The sequence below is a fragment of the Lontra canadensis genome, unplaced genomic scaffold (genome assembly GCF_010015895.1).
Source record: "Lontra canadensis isolate GAN:19392208 unplaced genomic scaffold, GSC_riverotter_1.0 scaffold116, whole genome shotgun sequence".
Taxonomy (NCBI): Eukaryota; Metazoa; Chordata; class Mammalia; order Carnivora; family Mustelidae; genus Lontra; species Lontra canadensis.
Window position 1 is genome coordinate 2,201,239 of NW_022631110.1, and position 10,669 is coordinate 2,211,907.

General features: G+C 39.7%; 1 pseudogene; it reads left to right on the forward strand.

The window, feature by feature from the left end:
* The first annotated feature begins 1,842 nt into the window (after positions 1–1,842).
* LOC116857020 lies at positions 1,843–10,277 on the forward strand (annotated as a pseudogene).
* The last annotated feature ends 392 nt before the right edge of the window (positions 10,278–10,669 follow it).

Below are 10,669 nucleotides of genomic sequence, written 5' to 3' on the forward strand. Positions count from 1 at the left end.
TGAGGCTAGCATTACCCTGATACCAAAACCAGATAGAAAACACCACAAGGGGGGGCAATATCTATGGGCCAATATCTCTGATGGACATAAATGCCAAAATTCTGAACAAAACATTAGCAGACCAAATCCAACAATACACTAAAAGAATCATACCCCATGATCAAGTGAGATTTATTCCTGGGATGCGAAGGTTACAAATCAATCAACATGATACATCACATCAATAAGAGAAAGGATAAGAAACATAGGATCATTTCAATAGATGCAGAAAAAGCATTTGATAAAATACAACATCCATTCATGATAAAAATTCTCAACAAAGTAGACTTAGATGGAACATATCTTAACATAATATAGGCCACATAGGTCCCAGAGTCAAGATGGCGGAGAAGTAGCAGGCTGAGACTACTTCAGGTTGCGGGAGATCAGCTAGATAGCTTATCTAAAGATTGCAAACACCTACAAATCCAATGGGAGATCGAAGAGAAGAAGAACAGCAATTCTAGAAACAGAAAATCAACCACTTTCTGAAAGGTAGGACTGGCGGAGAAGTGAATCCAAAGCGACGAGAAGATAGACCGCGGGGGGAGGGGCCGGCTCCCGGCAAGCGGCGGAGCAACGGAGCACAAAATCGGGACTTTTAAAAGTCTGTTCCGCTGAGGGACATCGCTCCAGAGGCTTAACCGGGGTGAAGCGCACGTGGGGTCAGCATGGCCTCAGGTCCCGCAGGGTCACAGAAGGATCGGGAGTGTCTGAGTGTCGCAGAGCTTGCAGGTATTAGAACGGGGAAACCGGCTACAGAGACAGAGCCGAGGAGTGACTCTCAGCTCGGGGTTACCTTGAACCAGTCGCAGGCTCGGTCAGCTCGGAGCGCGGACGGAGGCCAGGGTGACGGGAGCAATTGGGCGCTGTTCTCTGAGGGCGCACTGAGGAGTGGGGCCCCGGGCCCTCGGCTCCCCTGGGCCAGAGACTGGGAGGCCGCCATCTTGATTCCCGTCCTCCGGACTCTACAGAAAGCGCTCAGGGAACAAAAGCTCCCGAAAGCGAACCCGAGCGGATTACTCAGCCCGGCCCCTGGTAAGGGCGGTGCAACTCCGCCCGGGGCAAAGACGCTTGAGAATCACTACAACAGGCCCCTCCCCCAGAAGATCAACAAGAAACCCAGCCAGGACCAAGTTCACTTACGAGGAGTGCAGTTTCAATACCAAGGAGAGCAGCGGAATTCCAGAGGAGGAGAAAGCAAAGCACGGAACTCATGGCTTTCTCCCCATGATTCTTTAGCCTTGCAGTTAATTTAATTTTTTTTTCTTTTTCAATTTTTTTCTCTTCTTCTGCTAAATTTTTTTAAACTTTTACCCTTTTCTTTTTTAACGTTTTTTAACTAGTTTATCTAATATATATATATTTTTCCTTTTTATATTTTTTTCATTATTGGTTTTCTTTTTTTTATTTGTTTCTTTTTTCTTTTTTATTTATTTATTTATTTTTTTTCTTTCTGAACCTCTTTTTATCCCCTTCCCCCCCCTCCTCATGATTTGGGATCTCTTCTGATTTGGCTAAAGCATATTTTCCTGGGGTTGTTGCCACCCTTTTAGTATTTTACTTGTTCCTCCATATACTCTTATCTGGACAAAATGACAAGGCGGAAAAATTCACCACAAAAAAAAAGAACAAGAGGCAGTACCGAAGGCTAGGGACCTAATCAATACAGACATTGGTAATATGTCAGATCTAGAATTCAGAATGACGATTCTCAAGGTTCTAGCTGGGCTCGAAAAAGGCATGGAAGATATTAGAGAAACCCTCTCGGGAGACATAAAAGCCCTTTCTGGAGAAATAAAAGAACTAAAATCTAATCAAGTTGAAATCAAAAAAGCTATTAATGAGGTGCAATCAAAAATGGAGGCTCTCACTGCTAGGATAAATGAGGCAGAAGAAAGAATTAGCGATATAGAAGACCAAATGACAGAGAATAAAGAAGCTGAGCAAAAGAGGGACAAACAGCTACTGGACCACGAGGGCAGAATTCGAGAGATAAGTGACACCATAAGACGAAACAACATTAGAATAATTGGGATTCCAGAAGAAGAAGAAAGAGAGAGGGGAGCAGAAGGTATATTGGAGAGAATTATTGGAGAGAATTTCCCCAATACGGCAAAGGGAACAAGCATCAAAATCCAGGAGGTTCAGAGAACCCCCCTCAAAATCAATAAGAATAGGTCCACACCCCGTCACCTAATAGTCAAATTTACAAGTCTTAGTGACAAAGAGAAAATCCTGAAAGCAGCCCAGGAGAAGAAGTCTGTAACATACAATGGTAAAAATATTAGATTGGCAGCAGACTTATCCACAGAGACCTGGCAGGCCAGAAAGAGCTGGCATGATATATTCAGAGTACTAAACGAGAAAAACATGCAGCCAAGAATACTATATCCAGCTAGGCTATCATTGAAAATAGAAGGAGAGATTAAAAGCTTCCAGGACAAACAAAAACTGAAAGAATTTGCAAACACCAAACCAGCTCTACAGGATATATTGAAAGGGGTCCTCTAAGCAAAGAGAGAGCCTAAAAGTAGTAGATCAGAAAGGAACAGAAACAATATACAGTAACAGTCACCTTACAGGCAATACAATGGCACTAAATTCATACCTCTCAATAGTTACCCTGAATGTTAATGGGCTAAATGCCCCAATCAAAAGACACAGGGTATCAGAATGGATAAAAAACCAAAACCCATCTATATGTTGCCTACAAGAAACTCATTTTAAACCCGAAGACACCTTCAGATTTAAAGTGAGGGGGTGGAAAAGAATTTACCATGCTAATGGACATCAGAAGAAAGCAGGAGTGGCAATCCTTATATCAGATCAATTAGATTTTAAGCCAAAGACTATAATAAGAGATGAGGAAGGACACTATATCATACTCAAAGGATCTGTCCAACAAGAAGATCTAACAATTGTAAATATCTGTGCCCCTAACGTGGGAGCAGCCAACTATATAAACCAATTAATAACAAAATCAAAGAAACACATCAACAATAATACAATAATAGTAGGGGACTTTAACACTCCCCTCACTGAAATGGACAGATCATCCAAGCAAAAGATCAACAAGGAAATAAAGGCCTTAAATGACACACTGGACCAGATGGACATCACAGATATATTCAGAACATTTCATCCCAAAGCAACAGAATACACATTCTTCTCTAGTGCACATGGAACATTCTCCAGAATAGATCACATCCTTGGTCCTAAATCAGGTCTCAAAAGATTGGGATCATTCCCTGCATATTTTCAGACCACAATGCTCTGAAGCTAGAACTCAATCACAAGAGGAAATTTGGAAAGAACCCAAATACATGGAGACTAAACAGCATCCTTCTAAAGAATGAATGGGTCAACCAGGAAATTAAAGAAGAATTGAAAAAAGTCATGGAAACAAATGATAATGAAAATACAACGGTTAAAAATCTGTGGGACACAACAAAGGCAGTCCTGAGAGGAAAATATATAGCGGTACAAGCCTTTCTCAAGAAACAAGAAAGGTCTCAGGTACACAACCTAACCCTACACCTAAAGGAGCTGGAGAAAGAACAAGAAAGAAACCCTAAACCCAGCAGGAGAAGAGAAATCATAAAGATCAGAGCAGAAATCAATGAAATAGAAACCAAAAAAACAATAGAACAAATCAACGAAACTAGGAGCTGGTTCTTTGAAAGAATTAATAAGATTGATAAACCCCTGGCCAGACTTATCAAAAAGAAAAGAGAAAGGACCCAAATCAATAAAATCATGAATGAAAGAGGAGAGATCACAACTAACACCAAAGAAATACAGACAATCATAAGAACATATTATGAGCAACTCTATGCCAACAAATTTGACAATCTGGAAGAAATGGATGCATTCCTAGAGACATATAAACTACTACAACTGAACCAGGAAGAAATAGAAAGCCTGAACAGACCCATAACCAGTAAGGAGATTGAAACAGTCATCAAAAATCTCCAAACAAACAAAAGCCCAGGGCCAGACGGCTTCCCGGGGGAATTCTACCAAACATTTAAAGAAGAACTAATTCCTATTCTCCTGAAACTGTTCCAAAAAATAGAAATGGAAGGAAAGCTTCCAAACTCATTTTATGAGGCCAGCATCACCTTGATCCCAAAACCCGACAAGGATCCCATCAAAAAAGAGAACTACAGACCAATATCCTTGATGAACACAGATGCAAAAATTCTCACCAAAATACTAGCCAATAGGATTCAACAGTACATTAAAAGGATTATTCACCACGACCAAGTGGGATTTATTCCAGGGCTGCAAGGTTGGTTCAACATCCGCAAATCAATCAATGTGATACAACACATTAATAAAAGAAAGAACAGGAACCATATGATACTCTCCATAGATGCTGAAAAAGCATTTGACAAAGTACAGCATCCCTTCCTGATCAAAACTCTTCAAAGTGTAGGGATAGAGGGCACATACCTCAATATTATCAAAGCCATCTATGAAAAACCCATCGCAAATATCATTCTCAATGGAGAAAAACTGAAAGCTTTTCCGCTAAGGTCAGGAACACAGCAGGGACGTCCGTTATCACCACTGCTATTCAACATAGTACTAGAAGTCCTAGCCTCAGCAATCAGACAACAAAAAGAAATTAAAAGCATCCAAATCGGCAAAGAAGAAGTCAAACTATCACTCTTCGCAGATGATATGATACTATATGTGGAAAACCCAAAAGACTCCACTCCAAAACTGCTAGAACTTGTACAGGAATTCAGTAAAGTGTCAGGATATAAAATCAATGCACAGAAATCAGTCGCATTTCTCTACACCAACAACAAGACAGAAGAAAGAGAAATTAAGGAGTCAATCCCATTTACAATTGCACCCAAAACTATAAGTTACCTAGGAATAAACCTAACCAAAGAGACTAAGAATCTATACACAGAAAACTATAAAGTACTCATGAAAGAAATTGAGGAAGACACAAAGAAATGGAAAAATGTTCCATGCTCTTGGATTGGAAGAATAAATATTGTGAAAATGTCTATGCTACCTAAAGCAATCTACACATTTAATGCAATTCCTATCAAAGTACCATCCATTTTTTCAAAGAAATGGAACAAATAATCCTAAAATTTATATGGAACCAGAAAAGACCGCGAATAGCCAAAGGAATATTGAAAAAGAAAGCCAAAGTTGGTGGCATCACAATTCCGGACTTCAAGCTCTATTACAAAGCTGTCATCATCAAGACAGCATGGTACTGGCACAAAAACAGACACATAGATCAATGGAACAGAATAGAGAGCCCAGAAATAGACCCTCAACTCTATGGTCAACTAATCTTCGACAAAGCAGGAAAGAATGTCCAGTGGAAAAAAGACAGCCTCTTCAATAAATGGAGTTGGGAAAATTGGATAGCCACATGCAGAAAAATGAAATTGGATCATTTCCTTACACCACACATGAAAATAGACTCAAAATGGATGAAGGACCTCAATGTGAGAAAGGAATCCATCAAAATCCTTGAGGAGAACACAGGCAGCAACCTCTTCGACCTCAGCCGCAGCAACATCTTCCTAGGAACATCGCCAAAGGCAAGGGAAGCAAGGGCAAAAATGAACTCGGGATTTTATCAAGATCAAAAGCTTTTGCACAGCAAAGGAAACAGTTAACAAAAGACAACTGACAGAATGGGAGAAGATATTTGCAAACGACATATCAGATAAAGGGCTAGTGTCCAGAATCTATAAAGAACTTAGCAAACTCAACACCCAAAGAACAAATAATCCAATCAAGAAATGGGCAGAAGACATGAACAGACATTTCTGCAAAGAAGACATCCAGATGGCCAACAGACACATGAAAAAGCGCTCCACATCACTCGGCATCAGGGAAATACAAATCAAAACCACAATGAGATACCACCTCACACCAGTCAGAATGGCTAAAATTAACAAGTCCGGAAATGACAGATGCTGGCGAGGATGCGGAGAAAGGGGAACCCTCCTACACTGTTGGTGGGAATGCAAGCTGGTGCAACCACTCTGGAAAACAGCATGGAGGTTCCTCAAAATGTTCAAAATAGAACTACCCTATGACCCAGCAATTGCACTACTGGGTATTTACCCTAAAGATACAAATATAGTGATCCAAAGGGGCACGTGCACCCGAATGTTTATAGCAGCAATGTCTACAATAGCCAAACTATGGAAAGAACCTAGATGTCCATCAACAGACGAATGGATAAAGAAGATGTGGTATATATACACAATGGAATACTATGCAGCCATCAAAAGAAATGAAATCTTGCCATTTGCGACGACGTGGATGGAACTAGAGGGTATCATGCTTAGCGAAATAAGTCAATCGGAGAAAGACAACTATCATATGATCTCCCTGATATGAGGGAGAGGAGATGCAACATGGGGGGTTAAGGGGGTAGGAGAAGAGTAAATGAAGCAAGATGGGATTGGGAGGGAGATAAACCATAAGTGACTCTTAATCTCACAAAACAAATGGAGGGTTGCTGGGGGGAGGGGGGTTGGGAGGGGGGGGTGGGGTTATGGACATTGGGGAGGGTATGTGCTATGGTGAGTGCTGTGAAGTGTGTAAACCTGGCGATTCACAGACCTGTACCCCTGGGGAAAAAAATATATGTTTATAAAAAATAAAATTAAAAAAAAAATATATATATAGGCCACATATAAAGAATCCACAGTTAACATCATCCTCAAAGGTGAAAAACTGAGAACTTTCCCCCTAAGGCCAGGAACAAGACAAGGATGTCCATTCTCACCACCTTTACCCAACACAATCCTGGAAGTCCTAGCTATAGCAATCAGACAACAAAAAGTAATAAAAGGCATCCAGATTGGTAGGAAAGAAGTAAAACCTTCACTATTTGCAGAGGACATTATACCATATACAGAAATCTGGGGTGCCTGGGTGGCTCAGTCAGTTAAGCATGAGGACTCTTGATTTCAGCTCAGGTCATGATCTCAGGGTTGTGAGAGCAGGCCCCACATCAGACTCCACACTGGGCATGGAGACTGCTTCGAATTCTTTCTCTTCCCCTCCCTTGGCCCCTACCCCCTCTATAAAAAACAAAACCAAACCTGTATGACTTAGCCAAAAAACTACTAGAACTGGTAAATGAATTCAATAATCAACATACAGAAATTCATTGCATTTGTATACACTGATAATAAAGTAGCAGAAAGAGAAATTAAGAAAACAATCCCATTTACAATTGCACCAAAAATAATAAAATACTTAGGAATAAACCGAACCAAGAAAGTGAAAGACCTATACTCTGAAAAGTATAAAATACTGATGAAAGAAATTGAAGAGGACCAAAAAAATTGGAAAACATTCCATGCTCATGGAACAGAAGAAAAAATACTGTTCAAATGTCTATACTACCCAAAGCAATCTACACACTTGTGCAATCCCTATCAAAATACCAACAGCATTTCTTACAGTGCTAGAACAAAGAATACTAAAATTAGTATGGAACCACAAAAGACTCCAAATAGCCAAAGCAACCCTGAAAAGGAAAAACAAAACTAGCATCACAATTTTGTACTTCAAGTTATATTATAAAACTCTAGTGATCAAAACATTATGGTATGGCATAAAAATAGACGCATAGCTTGATAGAACAGAATAGAAAACCCAGAAATAAGCCCATAATTATATGGTCAAATAATCTTTAGCAAAGGAGGAAAGAACATACAATGGGGAAAAAAAATCTCTTCAACAAATGGTGCTGGGAAAACTGGACAAGCTACATGCAAAAGAATGAAACTGGGCCACTTTCTTACACAAAAATAAATTCAAAATGGATTAAAGACCTAAATGTGAAACCTGAAACCATAAAAATCCTAGAAGAGAGCACAGGCAGTAATTTCTCTGACATTGGCCATAGTAACATTTTCCTAGCTGTGCCTCCTGAGGCAAGAGGGAAAAAAAGCAAAAATAAACTACTGTGACTACATCAAAATAAAAATCTTCTACACAGAGGAAATAATCAACAAAACTAAAAGGCAATTTATGGGATGGAAGAAGATATTTGCAAACAACATATATGACTAAGGGGTTAGTATCCAATATATATAAAGAAATTATACAACTCAACACCCAAGAAACCCATAAATAATCCACATTAAAAATGAACAGAAGACATGAGCAGACATTTCTCCAAAGAAGACATCCAGATGGCCAAGAGACACATGAAAAGATGCTCAACATCACTCACCATCAGGGAAATGCACCTCAAAACCACAAAAAGGTACCACCAGATACCGGTCAGTATGGTTAGCATCAAAAACACAAGAAATAAGTGCTGGTGAGAAGGTGGAGGAAAGGGAATGCTTCTGCACTGTTGGTACAAATGCAAACTGGTACAGCCAATGTGGCAGACAGTATGGAGGTTCCTCAAAAAATTAAAAACAGAATTACTATAGGATCCAATAATTCCACTACTATTTGCCCAAAAAGTACAAAAACACTAATTTGAAAAGATATGTGCACCCGTTTATTGCAGTGTTATTTACAATAGCCAAATTATGGAAGGAAGCCAAGTGTCCATCAATACATGAAAGGATAAGAAAACATGGGGGGGGGTGTCTGTGTATTGATGTACATGTGTGTGTGTAACAGATTACTGAGCCATAAAAAGGAATGACATCTTGCCACTTGCAAAAATATGGATGAATCTAGAGTACAATGCTAAGTGAAATCAGTCAGTCAGAGAAAGACAAATACATAATTTCACTCATATGTGGAATTTAAGAAACAAAACAAACAAAGAAAAAAGAGACAAAAATCCCTGGGTGGCTCAGTTGTTAAGCGTCTGTCTGCCTTCGGATCAGGTCATGATCCCAGGATCCTTGGATCAAGCCAGGCATTGGGCTCCCTGCTCTGTGGGGAGCTTGCTTCTCCCTCTCCCACTCCCCTGGCTTGTGCTCGCTCGCTCGCTCTCAAATAAATAAATAAATAAATATCTTTACCAAAAAAAATCACTGTGAAATACAGAGAACAACGTAGTAGTAACAAGAAGGGGGGGGGTGCGTGAAATAGGTAAAGGGGATTAAGAACACACTCATCGGGGCGCCTGGGTGGCTCAGTGGGTTAAGCCGCTGCCTTCGGCTCGGGTCATGATCTCAGGGTCCTGGGATCGAGCCCCGCATCAGGCTCTCTGCTCAGCGGGGAGCCTGCTTCCTCCTCTCTCTCTGCCTGCCTCTCTGCCTGCTTTGTGATCTCTCTCTGTCAAATAAATAAATAAATAATCTTAAAAAATAAAATAAAAAAAAAAAAAAGAACACACTCATCATGGGGCACCTGGGTGGTTCAGTCATTGGGCATCTATCTTGGGCTCAAGTCATGATCCCAGAGTCCTGGGATCAAGCCCCAAGTCAGGCTCCCTGGTCAGCGGAAAGCCTGCTTCTCCCTCTCCCACTCTCCCTGCTTGTGTTTCCTCTCTCGATGTGTCTTTGTCAAATAAATAAAATCTTAAAAAAAAAAAAAAGAAATCACTCATCATGATGAGCACTGAGTAATTGTGAATGTTCAATGTTGAATCGTGAGTTGGGTAAGATGGTAGAGGCCATTCCACAGCAGACCTAGACCAAGGAGCATCAAGTAGCTACCCAAGAAGGACATAATCAAGTTTTTAAAGGACCACAGTTTAGATTTGTTTCTTGCAGAAGTTATTAGGAAACACTGAAAATGTGGACAAAACAGCTAACAAGGACCATTTGGTTATAGCCTATAGTCATCTTTTTAAAAGTAAACATTTCAAGGTACTGAAAGTGTAAGTAAATTGTCTGAGCCGGTGAAAATGTGAAGCTTAATGAAGATAAACCCAAAGAAACCAAGTCTGAAGAGACTCTGGAGGAGGGTCCACCAAAATATATAAATTGTGTTCTTAAAAAAGGAATTAAAACCAACTTTCCCAAAACAGGAGATGCTGTTCACTGCTGGTATACAGGAACGCTACAGGATGGGACTGTTTTTGATACTATATTCAAATGAGTTCAAAGAAGAAAAATGCCATGCCCTTAAGTTTTAAGCTTAGAACAGGCAAAGTTATCAGAGGATGGAATGAAGCACTCTTGACTATGAGTTAAGGAGAAAATGCGCAACTAGAGACTGAACCAGAATGGGCTTATGGAAAGAAAGGACAGCCTGATGCCAAAATTCCACCAAATGCAAAACTCCATTTCAAAGTGAAATTAGTGGGTACTGATTAAAAGAGCACTGCTTCAGATATAAAGACATCATGATGCAACAATAAAACATAGCCTTGAAAAAAATTATGATACTAATGAAACCTGGTTACCACTGTTAGGGAGGAGTCAACTTGAAAATTCAGGAAGCTAAATATTGTTTACTGGATCCCCAACTTTTAAGATATGTAATCCATTTTAATTCCCTAAAGTTTGAAATACTTTACTACAGCTGTATAAAATACTGGTTAAGAACTGGCTTCCCTTTTACCTCTTGTTGTAAACTAAAAGTCTCAATAAATATACATCCATTGTCAAAAAAAAGAATTTTGAATCATTATATTGTATACCTGAAACTAATATAGCACTGCATGTTAATTATATTGGATTTAAAATTTAAAAGAAAGAATATTCTC